Genomic DNA, 21,143 nt, shown 5'->3' with positions numbered 1-21,143 from the left:
TAAATAAGAAAAATATAACAACCTCAGGTGTGGTCAGGCCTGGGTTGGAGCAGTCCATGGGATTGCTGTCTAGAGAGTCAGAAAAGGATCTTTGGACACCAAGATGTTTGGGCAGAGACAGGAAGGAAGGGAGTATGTGCCTGGCTGGGGCAAAGCCATTTGTACCTGGCTACGTAATGTCCCCCCAGAATTTGTGTCCACTCAGAACCTGTGAGTGTGACCTTATTTGCAAACAGGGGCTTTGCAGATGTAATTAAGTGACAAGGACATCACACAGTACTGGGTGGGCCCTGATCCAATGACCAGAGTCCTAAGAGGAGGGGATTTCAACCTAGGGACACCCAGACACACAGGGGGAGTGTCATGTGAAGGTGCACACAGACAAGGGATGCCAAGGATTGCGGGCCACAGCCAGAGGCTGAGGGCAGGCCCGGGACAGGTTCTCCCCAAGAGCCTCCAGAAGAAGCCAATCCTGCCAACATCCTCAGCCAGGAGAATATGTTTCCGCTATTTCAGGCAGGCCAGTGAGTGGTCCTCTGTCACGGTGGCCCTAGGAAACTAACACAGCATTCCAGGTAGAGGGGAGAGCAGGTGCAAAGGCCCCGAGGACAGGCTAGCTCTCCCTCCTCCTCTTGGGACAGGTGAATGAGTCTGCCACTGCCACCAGTGACTGAGGCATCAGGAATGCCTCACCCCATAGGACAATGCAGATCCAGTTCCCCGGTTAGCCGTGAACCTCAGATTCCAGGCCTCTTGCCAGAGGCGGGGCTCTCAGCTCGCTCGCTCACTCACTCACTCACTCACTCACTCACTCACTCTTTCATCCAGTATTTGTTTAGCTCCTCAAAGCCTCCAGCTCCACACTACAAGCAGGAATTCACATTTCTTCACTGGGTCAAGTTTGTTTGTGGCACACATGTTTATGGAATACCCACTGTGCACTGGTCCCTTCATCTCACCGTAAGCAGGACACATGCTGTCCTGCCCTTGGGGACACAGAGAAGAGCAGATAGGCAGTTCCAGGTAAGCAGTGATGCCAATGGACACATCCAGAGAACCTTGGGAGACTCTCAGGGGGATGTGAAACCAACCCGGCCAGGGGCCTCCCTCGACCCCTCTGCCCCCAACTGTCCTCAGCTGCCCCCACCACCTGTCCAACCATTTACCCTCCCCTGCCGACTCTCCCTCCAGAATCATTCACATTCGGTCCCCACATGCCCCCCTCCCCACCTCTCTCCATTCCCCACCCATCCATGACGGGCCTCTGTGGGCCACAGGCTCAGAGGAGGGAGGGGGAGGCCAGTACAGGCCAGACGTGCTCCACCTGAGCCAGGTCTGCATATAGGGGACCAGGGCAGGGAGCAGCATATTGGCGGCTGATGGGCCATAGTGGGCCATAAGGGAGGCAACAGGACCAGAGGCTGAGCAGGTGGGCCGGGACAGGATGTGAACGGTCCTCAAGCCATGGAAACATCTGGGCCCGCCTGTCTCGGGAGACTGGGGGGCACTATTTGTCCCTGTCAAGAAGCACCGTAGAAGCAAAATACATATTGATTTGAAAGAGAGTGGAGGGCAGCCCTGGTGGCGCAGCGGTTTAGCGCCGCCTGCAGCCCAGGGGACGATCCAGGAGACCCTGGATCAAGTCCCACGTCAGGCTCTCTGTATGATGCCTGCTTCTCCCTCTGCCTGTGTCTCTGCCTCTCTCTGTCTCTATGAATAAATAAATAAAATCTTTAAAAAAAAAAGAGAGTGGATAAAAGTGAATATAAAATATTTCATTATAATTTTAATGTCGATATAAAATGTTGGATATACTGAGTTAAATAAAATATATTATTAAGGCCAATTTCACCTATTTCTTTTTTAGTTAATAGAGTTGATTTTTTAGAGTAGTTTTGGGTTCATAGCAAAAGTGTGAGGATGGTACAGAGATGCACCACGTACCCGCTGCCCCTACATGCCCATGACCTCCCTTATTCCCTCCTCCTCAGAGTGTACATTGTCATGGCTGATGAGCCTACAGGGATGTGTCATCATCGCCAAGTCCACAGCTGGCATGAGGTCACTCTTGGCATTGTACAGCCCCTGTGGGGTTGTGGCCGGCACACCCGAGGCCAGCGGGCGGTGGAGGTCAGGGAACAGAACTTTGGCAGAAGGTGGCTCTTGGCCTGGCATGGACGCTGAAGGAGAAAGGCGGCAGGCGGGAAGGGACCCCAGAAAACATGCACAATGAGCCTCTTCCTGTTTTTACCCGGTCCCTTGGGTGTGTCTCAGGGTCCACACTTCTCTCCTATAAATGAGGATACCTGACACCCTAAATCCAGAATGATTTCATCTCCATCCTTAACTAATCACATCTGCAAAGACCTTATACCCCAAAAGGTCACATCCCGAGGTTCTGGGTAGACAAGGATTTAGGGGAGCCTATTTGGGCCCACTACAGGCTGCCGAGCAGGCCTACATTCTATGCACCTGTGCTCCACGAGATCAGCTCTGACACCTTGCATTCCTAGGTCTTGCTGGATCTCCCCACAGTCCGCTCTCCAGGGGAGATGTGGACTCCTGCACCTGGGCAGAGGTAGAGCAGGGAGGCAAAACCCAGTCCTGCCGTCCCCTCCCCTAGCTGTGCCCCTAGGAAGAGTTCCGTGTGTGGCTAGGATTCAGGTGCACAGGCTTTGGAGTGAGGTTCCTTCAGAGAGTGGGAAGCAGGTAACAAGAACACGGGGAGACTGAGGTGCTATGCATGACCCTAGTGACAGGGACTGTTCCGTGTCTGACGGCTCCCCCATGCTGGCTGAGTAGCTGCTGGCCACCAGCTGCATACCTGCTGCCAGGAACTGGCTCCTGACACTCCGCGTATGAGAATGCCAATGGCCAAGGCCTGCAGTAAACAGCTGCTGACCTGCTCTGACCTGGTCACCTCGCAATGGGCCAGCCTGGCCCCTGCTGGATCCCCACCTCTGTGACTGCAGGACCCGGGTCTGTCTCTCAGTGGACCCCCAGGGTAGGCGGGGGATGAGAATGGAATCTATCACCATGCATAAGTCCAGGGAAAGAGTCTGACTCGCCTGAGTGCTCAGCTGGTCAGTGGGGACAGGTCAGAACCCAGGACCTCAGATCAATCCTGAAACTCACCCTGCCTCCTCCTGAAGTCTGTCCAGATCATGCAGTGAGGACAACAGTCACCAGGATCATGCAAGAATCCACAGGCCGGGCACCCAGGTAGCACTCAACAAATGCTTATTTGGATTTCTAAGGACGTGCTCTGGTGTCAGACCTGGAGGCTGTGTGACCTCAGGTGAGGAGCTTTCCCTCTCTGAACCATGGGAGTTTCCTGTCAAAAATGTGGGGATGGGGCGCTATCATATCTGAGCAGTGGCACCAGCACCCAGGGGCTCAAGCCCCACACGCCCTTCCTAGCTGCCCCAGGGACCCCCGAGCCTCTCCACGCTAGGCCCTCACCCGGGGGGAGGTCCCTCCCCAGCGCTCAGCACCCCTACCACCTCCAAGTGCTCCCTAAGTGCCTCTGGGAATGCAGACAGTGATTATTCCAACCTGCATTTATTCAAATTAAAAATGAAAAACCAGACTCTAAACCTGGGCACATAGAAACAGAGAAGGCAGGCGCCGCTGGAAAGTCGCTCTCCGCAAATCGGCTGCCTAATTGCCGAGTGTTTGTACATATTCGCTTTTTAAAAAATGATTTAATTGAGCCATTTTCATACTCTGTAATTATTTCATTGGCAGGGACATATGTTCAGCTCCCGCCCCTCCCTGCCATGCCGATGAGCACCCACCGCCCCCCAGCCAACTCCCCCCGCTGGCTTGGAAACCCACCGCAGGTGTGAAAGGCAGCGCCCACCTGCACAGCCTAGGAGGGTCACAGCACCACCTCTGTGAGGTGCAGCTTCCTTATCTGTAAACGGGGCTGATGACACAGATGCCACACACCTGCGTGAGCTGAGAGCACAAGGTGTGCTCGTGGTGACAGCAGGTGAATATACAACATTTCTGCACCGCCCGCAGGGAGCTGTCACAGCCCTTCCATGTGGCCCTTTCTCTGGACACACCCGTGCGCTCCAACGAAGGTGGCACCATGTGGCAGGCGCTGGACACCCTGAATGCCCCCGTTAGCCACTTTCATGAGAATGCAGAGATCCTGTCCTCCCATCAAGCGGGATGTGCAGTGAAATGTGTGTTGTGCAGTGCTCAGGGTCAGGCACTCCGGGGGTGCCAACCCAGAGCATCTCCCTTGTAACGAAGAGTGTCCAGGGGTCAGGCCTTAAAGTCCCTGGAAATGCTGGCGGTGCACAGAGGGAAAGGCCACTCATGGCTGCTAGATGAAGTTGCTCTGATATAAAAACTTGCGGCACGTTGATCCCAGCAGCGGATGCTCTGGACTCCCCCGTACATCAGTTCCCCCAATAAACCTATGTCTCAATTGCTGTCTCTGGGTCTTTTCTTCTTCTTCTTTTTTGTGTGTTGTTGTTGTTGTTAAAGATTTATTTACTTATTCATTAGAGACACAGAGAGAAAGGCAGAGACATGGGCAGAGGGAGAAGCAGGCTCCCCGCAGGGAACCTGATGCAGGACTTGATCCCAGGACCCCAGGGTCATGCCCTGAGCCGAAGGCAGACGCTCAACCACTGAGCCACACAGGTGCTCCTCCAGATCTTTGGCCTCAACAAACCACCACCCACCCTGGGCTGCGGCACAGCTGGCACGGCTGCATAGACGCTGAGGAGCAGTACTGGCTCTGCACCTGACAGTTTGCAGGGAATCTTGAGGAGAGCCCCGTAAGCCAGTCCACAGGGTCAGAATTACCATCTGCACTTGACACACAGAGAAACTGAGGCCCAGCTAGGAAAGGAACTTGTCCAGAGCTGTATGGGGATCTGGGCACCCACCATGGGCTCTCCCCGCAGACAAGGTGACGGGTTAGAGGCACGAGCCGGCAGCAGCTCTGAGCTTTGGTGGGATTCCAGCCGTGCACGGCGTCTGTGATGTGCGATGAGGAGGAACGGACGCTGAGCCGCCTTCACACAGGGGCCGTTCCAGTTCTCAGGCACTGACGACTCATGGGACCCACGACCGGGGGCAGTGCCTGCTGCCCTATCTGTGAATACGCCGACTCAGGATCGGCAGGAGAGAAGGGGGGCAGCGCTGTCCCCGGGGTGCAGAGGGTGGTGGGGAGGGGAGGCACCTGGTGAGTCCGCCGCAGCTGCTGGGCAGGATCCGGAGAGTGGGCCCCTCTGAGTGAGAGGGGAGGGGGCAGTTAGTGAAACCACATGCTTATCACACACTGGATGCCACGCCTGACAGACGCACGGACTCGTTGACACAGGAAAACCACGTCCAAACAGGAGCATACCTTCCCATTTTACAGATGAGGAGACCGAGGCTCAGGGAGTATGGAGTGCCTTCTTGGTACTCAATGACACGGCAACTACAGAACCCAGGCTGTCCCTGAGAGCTGCAGCGATGTCCGTGGAGGTGTTCACGTGGTGCAGCACCCCACCACCACGCGGCTGGACTTTCCGCCTCCATTTCCCTGGCAGAGCCTGGAGGGTGGCACCCGCTAATGGTCAGCCCTTGGGTGTGGACTGCAGCCCGTCCCAGTCAGGGGTCTGAGCCACCATCATCTCTGGCTTTCACAGCACTTTCACCTCAAGCCCGTTTGACATCCACCCGGCTGTGTTCCCAGCAGGCCTGGAGGGCTGGTGTCCCTATGGCCACGTGGTGCCAGAGCACACACCCCCACCCCGAGCCTGTCCCACAGGCCCAGTCTCCCAGCCAGCCCTTCCACATGTGGGTCCCAGCCGCCCTGCCCTGGGATTGCTGAGCCTCTGCACCCGCAGGTGTCAGGCGGCGTGATGCTCACTGGCAGATCTCTCTAGAATGAAGTTGGGCTGGGCAAGGTTGCAGAACAGCCCCAGTCTCTCTGGCAGCAGCTCTCCCAACACCTTAGGGATGGGAGTCTGGGTGTGGCCTGGGAGCAGATTACCCTGCAAGACAACTTGCACGCTTTGGCTCAAGTTGGCTCCTGGCCACCTGGATTCATCACTCCATAATGATGATCACATCCTTCCCAATGAATCCCTGTGTTACCCTTAGAAATACCTGACATAAGTGAATGCTCTCAGGGGCACCTGGGTGGCTCAGTGGGTGACGCATCTGCCTTCCGCTCAGGTCATGATTTTGGGGTCCTGGGATCGAGGACCATGTTGGGCTCCCTGCTCAGTGGGGAGTTGGCTTCTTCCTCTCCCTCTGCCCCTCCCCTCGTGTTCACGCTCTCTCTCTCAAATAAATAAATAAAATCTTAAAAAAAATAAGTGAATGTTCTCAGTTTGAGAGGTCCTTTCAACCAATATTTCCTGAGTGCCTGTTCCACGCAGGCTCTGTGCTAGGCTCAGCATGCAGACGAGGATGGGCAGGGACTGCAGCTGGTGGTGCCTGCTGGTCTGTACTAGTTGCTCAGATCTTGGAATGATTTCACACCAGTTAGTATCCCTCCCCTCAACTCCAGGAGCGGCCCCCTGCCGCCCAGGCCCCTCCTCCTGCATGCCAACCCTCTTCCCAGACCTCTTCACAGACCAGCAGCAAAGGAGTTAATCCCTACTCCTCTGGGGGCAGAGGCCTCCAGGATCCTGTTCTGGGCTGTGCCCATGTCCATTCTGAGTGAACAATGCCCCTGCCACATCTTTGTGGAGCAGGACAGGGTGCTGCCTTTGAGGGCACAAACCCAGCATATGGGACTGAAGGACCACAGAGATGCAGCCCAAAGATGAGCTTCTGGGGCCTAGAGCAGCTTCTATGAGATCTCAGAGCCTGGCATGCTAGGGGCTCCCATGGAGCCCAGAGAAGGTGCTAGAAGCCTGCGCAGAGCTCTGGAAGGTAGGTGGATGTGCTCTCAGGGAAGCCTGGAGAAGTGCGTAAGGGTGCCTGGGGGGTCTGGGAGGCCTCACAGAGAATCAAGGGGTAGGGGGATGGGCACTGAAAGGGGAAGGAGGAGGAACAGGGTATTGGGCTACAGAGAGCAGGTGTTTCGGGAAGAGCCCCCTGGCCATCAGTCCTGAGTGCTGGTCAGGGGAGCTGGGTACTCGGTGCAGCAGCACAGAAGGAATACAGGCCTAAGGTCCAGGCCTCAGACAGCGGTGTCCCGAGGAGACAAAATAACACAAGGCAGCCTCAGTCACAGCCGGGCAGCTCATGCCCCCAGGTGAAGACACATGGTGGCTCCCCTCCTCTACTCCCCTTCCACCACCCACTCAGGGCAAACAAGGAAACTGAGAGTCAAACAGGTGGTCATTTGCTCATTTGCTCATCAAGGACAAAGCTGGCTCAATGTGACTCCAGGTCAACTATTGGCTTCCAGCTCTGGGAAACCCAGGGGACACGGGACACCATGGCTCTGGCTGGTTTTATTTCTGGAGGTTTTAACATGGCACAAGGTAGGACCTTTGTAGCAGCTCTCTTCCCAACTGGGGAGGGTGGGGGAGTCTTTAGAACTGGTTTATAACCATTGGGACTAAAGGAGGCCTGTGTCCCTAGAAGTGCCCCACTGGAAGGGCTCACCTGGCAGGGGCAGGGCTGCCTGCTGCTCACCTTGGCATACAAGGCCCTGTCAACCTCCCATAGATGTTCTTGCTTTTACAGCCGCTCAGCAAGCCCTCAGCTGGGCCCAATTCCAGAGGCCAAGGCAGGTGACCAAGCCACCCTTAGCCCAGGCTGCAGGCTGGGAGCAGGGTGGGGCCATTAGCAGCAGCAGGTGTAGGAAGGGGAAGTGCCAATCGCCCCAGAGGCTGCAGGCGACAGGCCACTGCCATAACTAATGATACCAGATGTGGCTCCCTGAGAAGCGACCCGGGGACCAGACAGGACATTTCTGTGTCTTCTAGGTTAATTGAGGAACTTGTATCTGATGGGGGAACTGGAGGGGCCTGGCTGGGTTTATGCCCGGGCGGGTTCATATGCCCACCATCTCTGATGCTCCTGACACAGTGGGAGTGTGGAGGGTTGGGGGAGGCAGCGTGGGGCACTCTAGATTTTTGTTGGGAATGACACACAAGCACCTCCTAGGAACAGGACAGGATAGTTGCTGGCCAGGACCAGGCCCTGCCCACGGCCGACCTCTGTCTGTCAGGGCCCAGGGTGAAGCACAGGGGTGCATACATTCTCCAATTTGGGAGAATGCCAAGCCTCTCTGAAGCTCAGAAATGTCATTTCAAATAGAAAACATCCAAATAGAAAAAAGACAAATAATAACACGAAAAGGCTTGCTGCAGACCAGATAATGCGGCTCTGAAAAGCTGTCCAACCCGGCAGCTGCCTCATCTTGGAGGAAGATCGGCAGGGCCTGGGAGAGCAGGCCCCTGAGAGGTGGGGTGGGTGGGGTTGTGAGCTGCAAAGTCAGAGGGTCTGGGCATGGCTCTGGGGGCTGCGCCAGCTTAGGCTACCCTTGGGACCTGGAACTTATCCGTAGGAAAATTCCAGAAGTTTACCAATCCACTTACAATGAAATTTCCTTCTTGATATGCCAACTCATCCTCCACTCTTCTTGGAATCATTTAAAGATAATTGGAGGAAAATAACAGGAAGTGTCTACAACAGTAGCAAGAAAAGAAGCTTCTGCTTCAGCCATCGACTGGGCCCCATCATCCTCTACACTCATCCGTCCAGCCTTTGTCCAAATGTGATCACATTCATAGGGCGGCAGTGACAGCCTGTACACAAAATCCCATTCTGCATTTACGATGGTCGGCATTTCCTGTCGGCTGTGTGACATTCCATCCAGGCCACGTGGCATTGCTGACAGGCCATTCGTTAGGCTGAACTATGTCAGGCATTTCTACAAACACTGAGTGCCTCTTACGCGCTATGCGCTTTGGAAATTCATTTTTTCCCATATATTGCTATTCAGAGCCCCTCTGCCCGTCATAAACAACATCTTCATTATTTCAACACATCCTGGATTATTCCCTGGGGTTATGTCCCAGGAGCGGGGCTCTTCTGTGAAGCGCTAAGTGTCTGTGTGCTGTTTAAAAAAAAAAATGTGTTTTTAGATCTGAGAAAATCTTACAATTTGATATCTTAAAAACGAGGGTCCTCATTTATTCTTGAGGGGGTCCTGGCACAAAATGATAACACTTTTATATGCCAATTTGTCAGATTAGAGAATCTGATGCTCTAAATTGATTTTCTGAATGACTCTTGACTACATTTGGCTCCTGCCAAAGGCAGCCCAAATGATAGATTAAGCTTTTTAAAGAAGAGTAAGTGCACAGAGGCATTAGCAGACAAGATCCAGGCAATCTGGAAGGGAATTCTATTTTTAAATGTTACAAGGAATATTTTAATACAAAGTACAGAAATGGGGTAAGAAATAAGACACAACACAACTATCTCGGTAAACATCAAATAACTTTAAGTCATGAAAGTGGGGATATCGGATTGAAAAAAAAAATTTTTTTATGGCAAAAAGTTCCTGGAGTATAAACAAAGGCAGATTCAATGACACAATGGAATAGTTAAGCTGAAAGCCTACCGATTTCCGTTCCCAAACGGAAACGGCCCTAAAGACATGGCCTCTGAGCTGAAGTTAAGAGATCCGACCTTGCAGGCACCTCCAACCTTTCCTGGTTTTGGACCTTGGACGATCTCTGAGAGTTCGTATCTCTGAGACCAAATTTGTCTGTGATATCAGGTGACAATAACAGGACTGGTGACAATAGCACATCATTGTTATTCCCCCAGATGTCATACTAACCAAGTGCTGAGCACGATGTACTAAACCCTTGATCCCCCCAACATGTAACATGTACCATGTTTCCAGAGCAGGAGACTGAGGCGCAGGGCAGTAAATGTGTGGACGGTGTGGGAGCTGAGTGTGGCAGGGGCAGCCTGGCCTCCAGCCTGGGTGGTAGCTCTGCCCCATGGCATGCGGTCCCCACTGCTTGCCAGCAGCCACTCCCCAGACAGGACAAGGTGAGGGGAGAGCCGTCTTCAACCTGCACCCACAACTCCGGCAGTGGGTCAGGGTTCAGAAGGAGCCGGGACCACCCAGAGAAGATCAAGTCTTCCTGGGAATCAAGAATTTTCCATCTCTGTGTCCCTCTACTAGGTTCCTCTTCTCGCAAATCATGCAACTGCCCTGTGAACTACCCCCAAGAGGTCCCCAACACCTTTGGAATAAATGCAGAGTCCCCAACAACAGTGGGCCAACGGTCAGGCCCAGGAGAGCACACAGGGAGGGATGTGGTCATCCACCCCTCTGCACAGGAGGAGCCTGGGAAGGTGGAGACGACAGGAGGCACATGGCCTGCTGGGCGACCCCCTCAGCCCGCCACGCCGCCTCTGCTCCTCTTCTGCACGCCCACTGCTCCCTGGGACACCTGTTCCATTCGAGGGACCCCCCTGAGAGCCCCTCAAGGGCCGGGACTGTGTCGGACCGGCTCTCTGGCCAGCCCCGAGCTCGAGCCCCAGACGAAGCGGGGACCAGGGAAGGCCGCCATAAGAGCACACAAATGTCCACCCGCCAGACCTCACCCAGAGCCTGCCGCAGCCCTGCATGAGCTCTCAGCCCCAGACCCCACTGTGAGAGCCACACAGGGCAGATTCCTTCAGGCCTCCTCCACACCCCTTCTGTGAACAGGACACAGGCCCAGAGAAGGGCAGCCACGGGCTCAAAGTCACACAGCAGCTGAGTGGCCCAGGGTATGACCTTGACTGAGGTCTCCCGGCCCTGAGCAGAGCTCCTGAGTCCAGGAGACTCCGGGCAGTCCTGGGTGGGCAGCTGGAGGGCAGAGGTCACAATCCCTGCTCACTCCAACCCACCGACAAGGAGGTGAAACAACCAAGTTCCTCAAACCAAGCCAATGCCAAAGACATCTTTGAAATCCATCAGGTGAACGTTTCTGGAGACTGAAGACAAACAATAGGTAAAGGCTCCTGTCTACATGGAGCAGAGGCCATGTGCAGCGGCGGCAGCAGCAGCATCTGCCTGCAGCCTGTGGGGAACCAGCAGGACAGACAGCCACGTACCCTCCTCTCAGCAGACAGAGGAGGCAGCTCCAGGGCCACCTGGTCAACCTCGTCCAGCTGCTGCCCTAGGCACCCAGGGAAGTGTGCACTGGGGGCTGTGGCTCTCCCAGGGTGCACAGAGGACCCTGAAGAGTTGTCGGACCCCCTCCAGAGCCCTTCCTGGGCCAAGCAGGGGGCCAGCCCCAGCAAGGGCCACAACTTCTCCCAGCCAGTCTCCTACAAGAGACACCCATGTGCTTAAAGCATTACTCCAAAGACAGTGGCCTGCAGCCATGGCCCATGTCACCCTCAAGTGGAGGGGCCTGTGTGACCTTGAGCTGGTGACTCAATTTATTGACCACACGTGTCCCTTCTGTACAATGGGGACATGCCTTCCATCCACGGTCGTCACAAGCATTAAATGAAATGATAGCCATGAACCTCCCAGCACAGTGGCTGGCCCAGAATACAGCAATTACCTCCCTCCCCATCTTCCTCCTCCTTCCCCTCCTCCTCCTCCTCCTGGAAACACAAAGTGTTGGTGACTGTGCAGTAAGAGGTCAGCTCAGAAGGTCTGGCTTGTCTGAACTCTGCACACTCCAAAGAAAGGCTAAGCCCCAGATTAGCATCTGGAAGGTCACCTCTAAGCCCTTGGCAGGTCCCACCTGGTAAGAGCGCCTCTGCTCCCCTGTGCCCCCAGCCAGCCAGCCAGTCCATGCAGACGATGTGATTCCTGGTAGGGGTCTTGGGTCAGCTGGGATCACTCTACTTCCGGAGGGGCAGGAGACGAAGTCAGCCACAGGGGACACATGACCAACAACCTCAACAAAAACCCTGGACACTAAGGCACAGGTGAGCTGCCCTGGTTGGTGGTACCCATATGTGTTGTCATGTGTCATTGCCTGAAGAGTAAAGCACTGTCCCCATGGCCTACGAAATGCCGCCTGGTGTGCAGTCCGCCCTGGGCCTTTGCACATGCTGTTCCCCTTCCCAGACACACACAGCAATGGACTCCCTGCTGCATTCCAGGCCTTGTTCAACTGTCCCTGAGGACAGCATCCCAGGCCACTTTCCCATAGCTCTGCCCTGTTGCCTGCTTGACTTTTATCCATAGCACACATTGCTACCTGATGTTATACACGAGCTGTGTTAATTCACTTCCTATCTAGAGCGCCAGCTCCTGGGAGCAGAGTACTGGTGTCTGGTTACCCTCTGCCCTGCGAAGCTACTCATCCCTGTCCTGAAGACCCCACTGCTGAGGATCTCCTGTAGTTTTGTGGTAAGTGTGAGCCAGGGTCATGTTTCATCCTCCCCAAGGGATGCCTGCCTGGGCCTGCCCCCTCCCCACCTCACCCCTGCTGAGGGGTCATCCTCCCCCGACGCCCTGTGCATTAACCTGAGTCCCACTAGTCAAGAGCCCATGGTGCGGCCCTGCTTGGGCTGCCCCGAGCCCCTGCAGTACCATGGAAGCTGCAAGGCGTGACCCTCACCTCCACATCCCCAGCTCCCAGCCTGAGCAGTCGGTGGAAGTTTGCTGAAGTGGTGAATGATGCCCAATTTCCATAATAGTGCAAACAACAGTAGAAGTGTGGCAAGGAGCCACCCGCACCGTCCCTCCCTTGCCGATGTGGTCTCTTCACACGGGCCCCATCACTCCGCCTCCTCCCACAGGCACCCCATCATCACTGCTCTCCAGGCAAGAAAACCAAAGCAGGTGGAAATCGGCAGAACATGTCTCTCCCAATTCTTAAGATCCCCAGAGAGTTCAACAGCGATAAGATGCCTTTAAGCACATGAGAATTATGAGTCTGGCCCTTCTCAGAGAAGGTGCGTCATTCAGCAAGCACGCAGGATTGACCGTTGTGACCATAGTTCTGAGAAGCTAGGAGACGCAGGGAGGGGGTACTGGGTCAGGCACTGGGTCAGGGTGTCTCCTCGGGAGCATGTGGGGGTGTCTCGGGGCCGGGGACTCTCACCCCACAGGCAGGACCCGTCACAGTGTCAGATGGACAATGTGCCTGCCCCTGCCTGGAACCTGCCCCAGGACATTTGGCTACACTGCAAGTGGATTCTTAACCTCCAGGCCACAGGAAGGGGGACTGTGACCCCTTGTGCATACATCACTCCTAGAATCCAGCCGAAGCCATGGTCCCCCTTCTGGGGGTGTTTCTGCCAGCGGTGCCATCTCAGCGAGCTGGGGCAGGGGGGCTCCTGCCAGACACTGCCAGGAAGTGGTGGCTGGAATCCCCACGCATCCCCAGCAAAAACATTTTTAGAAGTCAGGCAACTTGCATCTGTATTACAGGCCCCACTTCTCCAAGTGCTCTCACACTGAGAACCCGGGGTCCCATTGCGGACCCCAGGAAGCCAAGGTCCAGAGAGGTTCAGTGACTTGCTCAGAATCCCACAGCAAATAAGTGAGGAGGCAGGTGGACCCAGGTGTGTTGGGTCCTGTAGCCCACGACCTCGCCCCACCCACCTGCAGAGAAAGCAAGTTCTGGTCCTCAGATGAGCTGCTTGGTCCAGGAACGGTGCCACACCCTCTCACCTCACCCGCAGCCCACAGGGGGGCCCAAGAATCCACGAAGGAAAAAGAAGAATTTGAGGCTCTGGTACATGAAGTGGCTCAGCCGAGGCCCATGGCCACTGAGGGGCAGTGCCTACAGAACAGGTTCTAATATTGGAAGAAAAGCTCCCTCCAAGCTGGGGTCTGTCCTTACAGAGATGTGGGGTCCCAATGTCCAGTAGGGCCCCCAGGAAAGCCACACCTGTGTGAGGGCCCATCAGTAGGGGAAGGAGCCTACTCCTCCATGGGAGGGGGTCTGGGAGGGGCAGGGGTAGGAGGAGGGGATGTCTTTCCTGCCCTTGGAAAGCTAGGGGGCAAGTAGGAGGTGTCAGTATAGATGGAGTCTGGGGGAGCTGAGTTCTGGGGGTGGGGGCGATCCTGTGGGTCCTCGCTATAGACCAGTGAGTGGTGTCTCATGGTATTCTGGGCTTGTTTCTGGTTGACACTCCCCATCTGCTTCCCTCTGACCATCCAACCCTTCTTCCATCCACCACCTGCCTGGCCGGGCCATCCATCCATCCATCCATCCATCCATCCATCCATCCATCCATCCATCTATCCATCCATCCTTCCTTCCTTCTTTCCTTCTTTCCTTCCATCCATCCAACTCACATGTTCTTGGGCACCTGCTGCGTGCCCGGCCCTGGGCTGGGCTCTGAGAGGGGGTACATGGAGAGGCTTTGTGGAGGCTCCACCACCAGGAGCCTAGGAGATGTTTGATGAATGACTGACTGAGCCTTTAAAATGCCCTCCCAGTAACCATGCTGCCTGTTTATACCATCATTATGTCTCCTGGATCCCAGGGCCCATTACTGGGTTGATTCCAGCATGTGACTCAACTTCTATTTTAAGAACACCAGGATGTCATTGTGCTGTTCTTCACAGGAAGCGTGCAAATGAATCCGCCATGCCCACAGTGCTGCCCACACGGGAGGACACTGTGTATCTTCAACAACAACACACCACCTTGCAAGGACCTGCCAGAGATGGATGTGCACGATTCAGGCCCCAGGGTGATGTCAGTTCTGTTTCCTTCCCCATGGAGGAGAGTCTTTTCCTGAGGACAGATTCTTAGCTGGAAGAGGGCCAGGCCCAAGCCTGTCTGAATTTCCTGCGTCTGAGCATCTGGGGGAGCGGCAGACAGCTGATGCTAGAATTCCAGACGAGATGAAGGAGAAAGCCTCAATTTTTTAGCAACGTGAAGAAACGGGCTGTTCCGGGTGCTGCTCAGCCCCCAGCGGTCTCGGCGGGCGTCCCCAACCAGTGTCTGCAGACCCTGCCACCCAGGTCCAGCTCCCTGTCTCTGTCTGTGTTGGATCTCTGGCCTCTTGATGCACCTCCAATTCTGTCTCTGTCTCTCTCTGTGTTGGTATCTGTGTGCATTCTTTCTCCATCTCTCTACGTCTCTGAGAGTTCTTCCACGGGACAGCTCTGTCCTTGTGTCTCTGGATCTGTCTGTCTCTCTCTCTCCACATGTCTCTGGTTTTCTGTGTGAGCCATTCTCTCCTTCATTCACTCCTTCTACCTTTCCTGCTCCCTTTCTCCCCAGGTCATCTCCAGAGTACACGTCCCATGATGAAAAGATCTAGGACAATGTGTGGTCCTCTCTCCGGGGCCACCAGGAAAGCAGGACACTTGTTCTGGCTTCACCCCTTCCTGGGGGGTAACCAGATGCCAGGGCTCCTGACCCCAGAGAGCTGATGCTATAGGGGGACAGTCAGAGGATAAATAAGCAGGACAAATGTATAGCGTCAGGTCATGCTATGAATCACAGAATAAGGGGCTGCTACTTCAGAGGGGCACAGGATGCCCTCCCAATGACATGACATTTGAACAGGGACTTGAATGCATTGAGGAGTTGGTCCATGTGAGTGTCTGGAAAAGAGAACAGCATGTGCAAAGGCCCTGTGGTAGGACGCTGAAGCTGCCTTTCCTGGGCAGGATACTTATTGAACAGGACACAGCTCCTCCCTGGTTTCCTTGCTTAAGGCCACTGGCTTCCAGGGGCCTGGAATTGGACTGTGTCATGAAGTAAGGGCGCTTCAGATTTCAATCTCTGGTCTTGCCAACTTAGTGACGGACAGGGCTGGGGCCCTCCTGGGGGAAGTCAGCAGGAGGACATCACACACACACACACACACACACACACACACACACACACACAAGTTGTGGACAGCTGGGGAGGGCAGGGACACCTGTCCTATCTGGGGGCCTCAAGCTGGACTCTCCCAGACAGAGCTCCAGAACATTCAGTAGGGACGGCCTTGGCCTCCTTCCATCGGCTCAGTCTCCCCTGTCATTCCCACACTACAGCGGGCTCCTGCGGCCCCAGGGGAATAGAAGCCTCTTTGTCCACATCAGCTTCAGTCAGGGGCCGTGGACATAGCAAGGCCACTCGACAATCCAGCCGCTGGTTGAAGCCCCACATTGCAAGACATCTGTGCACTTTCTTCAAACATAGCATCCATGCTAATAAGGCAAATAAACACAGCATTTAAAGATCAGAGGCAGGGCAGTTACAGCCTATTAAATTAAATTCACCGTCAAGGGTGAAAGAGAAGATAAACTGGGATTATTCCAGTCATGGCAATTAAAAAAGAAAGAAAGAAAGAAATAAAAAAGGAACATTTAGAGAGAGAGATGTAATTTCTCAGTCCCCGAAGCAGTGACAGCAGCTGCCACGCCAGAGGCGGTGGTTTGGAAAGGCACCTCGACTCCCTCCTCGCCCAGGCAGCTCCCTCCTGAGTCTGTCACTGAACCCCAGATCCTGGCACACACCCCGTCAGGCAAGGAGGTGGAATCTCGTAGAACTACCTCTCTCTCTCTCTCTCTCGTATATTTTTTATTGGAGTTCGATTTGCCGACATATAGCATTACACCTGGTACTCATCCTGTCAAGAGCCCCCCTCAGTGCCCACCTCTCAAGCCCAGTGAGGCCGCTGCCAGGAGGTGGGAGGTGAGCATGGCCTCCTTGGCCTCCCGCCTCCCTCGCCCTGCAGAGCCCTTTCTTTCTGGTGGCTCGTCCCAGGCCTTTCGGAGCTTCGCTCTCCCCACCTGGGCAGTGGGAATGACAGGAATGCCCTCCGTGTCTGCCTCAAGGTCCTCCTCTTGATGTGATGAGAATAGACTTGAAAATATATTCCCTGCCCTGACAGCCATTCTCATTTCCCTCAAACCTATTCCCTGTCCCCACTCTGCTCTGAGCCACGGGAGCCCGACCCCACAGGCCCCCTGACCCAGGCCATCACATGTCCCAGTGGGCTCTGTGGGGGCAGGCTCTGTGGGGGCTGCAGGAGGGAGGGAGGGAGACACTGGGGTATTTCTCCTTTGTTTCCTGTCTCCAGCAGAGTCTGTGCCTCTTCCCTCCAGCTCCTGCCCAGCAGGCTCACCCCGATTCTGGCTCCTGCTGGGAGCCTGGATCCTGAACTGCAGGAGAGCCACCATCTCCCTTTGTCCCTCTGCTCTAGAAGTAGCAGCAAGTCCCTGAATTCCTGGGGCAGCCCATCGGCCTCACCTGTCTCTGTGTGCTTCAAGCAGAACTGAAGTCCTGCTTGGGCTTTGACAGAGGTGGCCTCCAAAGAAATTAACAGTGACCCACAAGGTGCTATTGTATGGGTTCAGTGTGCCATCACAGTCCCCGTGTCCTTCCCTGTCCTGCTCACAGCACGACATGCACTGTGCATGCAATGCTCTTCCCCAGGACACAGCTTCCTGATGATTCACTTCTCGCCAGCCCAAAGGATGTTAGCCCTTTCTTCCTTTCCAATTTTGTTTTCTTTCTACAATGTTCTCTATCTTTTTTTTTTTTTAATCATTCCTCTGGGCCTCTCCTCAGAGCTCAGATGCACAGTGCTGCCAATTTTTTGTCCATGCAATGAAAGTCGCTTTGTTGTTTTGTTTCTGATTATATGAATCATATTTGTGCACTGTAGAAACCTGAATGATACATACGTATAGAACAGAAGAAGTGTAAATGGTGTGAAATTCCATCACCCACAACTATGGCAGAAGAGTCAGTGAGGGGACCGGTGACCACCCTTATGCTCCCCTCTCTCCTGTTCCCCATGACCTTCCTACAAGTTTTGTAAAATTAATCACCCCAACCCCATCCACAAAACTTCCCTCCATCCACACCCAGACAACAAAACCCAACCAAACATCCCAGGGAGAACTCCTCAGATCCTTCTCTGAGCTCCCATACTTGCACACACACAGACCTCTGTGCGGCAGGCTTGTTTTGCTGTTGGTAGGTTTTGTTTCACATTAAGCAAGATAACATTATCTCCTACCCTCTATCTTGCTTTTCTTGCTTACTATAATGTATCTCAATTAAGTGGAGGTATAAAGGAACATACCTAAACATAACAAAGGCCATATATGACAAGCCCACAACTGACACCATTCTCCATGGTGAAATGCTGAAAGCTTTTTCTCTGAGATCAGGAATAAAACGAGGATACCCAGTCTCGACACTTTTATTTGACTTTAGTATTAGAAATCTTAGCCAGAGCAATTAGGCAAGATAAAGAAATAAATGGCATCCAAGTCAAAAAAAGAAAAAAAGGGGCATCCAAGTAGGAAAGAAAAAATAAATCTTTGATTCTCTGCAGATGACATTATATTATACATAGAAAACCCTAAAGACTGAATAAAAAAAAAAGTTAAAACCAATAAAAGAATTTAGTGAAGTTGCAGGGTACAAAATCCATACCCAAAAATCTGTTGCATTTCTATTACTAATAATAAACTATCAGAGAAATTAAGAAAATATTCTCATTAACAATTGTGTCCAAAAGAATAAAACGCTTCAGAATAAATTCAACCAAGGTGGTGTAAAGACCTGCTTATTAAGATGTTAATAAAAGAAGTTGAGGAAGGCACAAATAAATGGAAAGATATACCATGCTCATGGATTGGAAGAATTAATATTATTCAAATGTCCATACCCCCCAGAGCAATCTACAGGTTTAATGCAATGCCTATCAAAATTTCAATGACACTAAAAAGTATATATATATAGCAAACAATCTTAAAATATGTGTGGCACAAAAGACCCCAAATAGCCAAAGCAAACTTAAGAAAGAAGAACAAAGCTACAGGAATCACGCCTCCTGATTTCAAACTATATTACAAAGCTACAGTAATTAAAACAATATGGGGGGGGGTGGTTCCTGGGTGGCTCAGTCAGTAGAGTATCTGCCTTCAAGCTCAGGTCATGATCCCAGAGTCCTGGGATTGAGCCCTGCATCAGGCTCTCTACTCAGTGAGGATCCTGCTTCTCTCTCTCCCTCTGCCATTCCTCCTGCTTGTGCTCTGTCTTGTGTGTGTGTGTGTGTGTGTGTGTGTGTGTGAAATAAATAAGATCTTAAAAAAAACAAAAAATTAAAACAATATGGTAACAGCATAAAAACAGACATACAGATCAATCGGATAGAATAGAGAGCCTAGAAATAAACCCATGCATATATGGCCAGTTAATTGCAACAAAGGAGCCAAGAATATGCACTGGGGAAAGGTGAGTCTCCTCAATAAATAGTGTTGGGAAAACTGGACAGCCACACACACAAAATACACAAAATTATGGAACTGGACCACTCACTATCTTACATCACACACGCAAACTAACTCAAAATAGATTAAAGACTGAACATAAAACCCGATGTTATAAAACTCCCAGAAGAAAACATAGTCATTAATGTCCTTGATATAGTTCTTGGTGATGACTTTTTGAATTTGACAGCAAAAGTAAAAGCAACAGAAGAAAAAATCAACAAGTAGGACTTTATCAAACTAAAAAGCTTCTACACATCAAAGGATGCCATCACCAAGGGGAAAAGGCAACCTATGGAATGATTTATTTTTTTATTTTTTTTATTTTTTTAAAGATTTAATTTTATTCATGGGAGACACAGAGACGCAGGCAGAGGGAGAAGCAGGCTCCATGCAGGGAGCTCGACGTGGGACTCGACCCCGGATCCCAGGATCAGGCCCTGGGCTGAAGGCGGCGCTAAACCGCTGAGCCACCAAGGCTGCCCCTGATTTATTTTTTTAAAGATTTTATTTATTTATTCATGAGAGACAGAGAAAGAGAGAGAGAGAGAAGCAGAGATACAGGCAGAGGGAGAAGCAGGCTCCACACAGGGAGCCCGATGTGGGACTCGATCCTGGGACTCCAGGATCACACCCTGGGCGAAAGGCAAGTGCTAAACCATTGAGCCACCCAGAGATCCCCCTACAGAATAATTTAAAAAAAAAAAACAAAAACAGCTTACAAATCTGATAAGGGGCTAAGATCCAAAATATCTAAAGAACTTATATAACTCAACAGAAAAAAAAGTCCCAAACGATACCATTGAAAAAGGAGCAGAGGATCTGAACAGACATTGATCCCAAGAAGACATACAGATGCCCAACAGGTGCATGAAAAGATGCTCCACATGACTCATCATCAGGGGAATGCAGATCATATCCACGACGGGACATCACCTCACACCTGTCAGAATGGCTATCACCAAAAAGACAAGAAATAACAAGTGTTGGCGAGGATGTGGAGAAAAGGGAATCTGAGTACACTACTGGTAGAATGTAAATTGGTGTAGCCACTAGAAAACACAAAGGCCCTCGAAAAATTCAAAATAGAACTCCCACACGATCCAGCAATCCCACTTCTGGGTATTTATCCAAAGGAAGCAAAAACACTAACTTGAAAAGATAAATGCACCTCCAAGTTCACAGCAGCATTATGTATGATAGCCAAGACATGGCAACTCAAGTGTCCATTGATGGATGAATGGATAGACACACACACACACACACACACGCATGCACGCATACACGTGTGCATATATACACTCTGGACTACTACTCAGCCATAAAAAAGGAAATCCTGCTATTTGTGACAAGGTGGATGGAACTTGAGGGCATTGCACTAAGTGATACAGGTGAGGGCATTGCACTAAGTGATACAGGTCAGAGAAGTACAAGTACAGTATGATCTCACCTATACATGGGTCAGGGAGGGAGCAGGGAGAGGGAGAGGCCGGCCGCCCAGGGTGGGGGTTTGGGGGAAATGGGTGAACGCTTTTGTTTTCTTTTTAGTTTAAATATATTGAATTTGAAAAATAATACAATGTGGAAACTGCTCCAGCCTGATGACAGCGTCCCTCTCCCGACTGCCCAGGGGTCCCTGGTGTGGATGCGCTCGGCCCGGCGCCCTGTCTACAGGTACCCGCTCTGCTCCCCGCTGCCCAGCTTGTTTTTGTCACATTCAGGCTGTAGAAACATCCCATCCATGAAGCCTTAAGTCCTGCCGTTCTCGTCGCCCTCGGGGAGCTAGCAGGGGTGGCGGTGAAGGTCCCATGTCTATGTCCCCTGGTGGGTGTTGCCGCTGGCCCTCCGCACCGGGAACGCGTGGGCCGCCCCCGGGGCCGCTCACTCCCATTCCCGAGGCTCGGGAGAGAAGGCCTGACACAGATCTCCGTGTCTTATTTACGCATCGCTGAGGGCTGAGGAGACAGCGGTCCCGTCCGGCCTCTGCCTCCTCGGGGCTGAGCATCTT

At 52.8% G+C, this 21,143-nt stretch overlaps 1 protein-coding gene and 1 long non-coding RNA gene across 2 annotated transcripts in view; one reads left to right on the top strand and one right to left on the bottom strand.

Moving 5' to 3' along the window:
- The window catches only part of SORCS2 (sortilin related VPS10 domain containing receptor 2), a 459,215-nt gene that overhangs the window by 184,894 nt on the left and 253,178 nt on the right, over window positions 1–21,143 (bottom strand). The window lies entirely within an intron of this gene.
- Window positions 6,744–20,613, top strand: LOC112653170 (uncharacterized). The gene is made up of 4 exons (XR_003131951.3): window positions 6,744–6,894; window positions 11,720–11,871; window positions 12,189–12,298; window positions 14,471–20,613. It is a non-coding gene; the product is annotated as an uncharacterized LOC112653170 (long non-coding RNA).

The sequence above is a fragment of the Canis lupus genome, chromosome 3, assembly GCF_003254725.2.
Source record: "Canis lupus dingo isolate Sandy chromosome 3, ASM325472v2, whole genome shotgun sequence".
NCBI classification, from domain to species: domain Eukaryota; kingdom Metazoa; phylum Chordata; class Mammalia; order Carnivora; family Canidae; genus Canis; species Canis lupus.
Note: the sequence above shows the minus strand (reverse complement) of the source record. Positions and strands in the feature narration are given on the sequence as shown.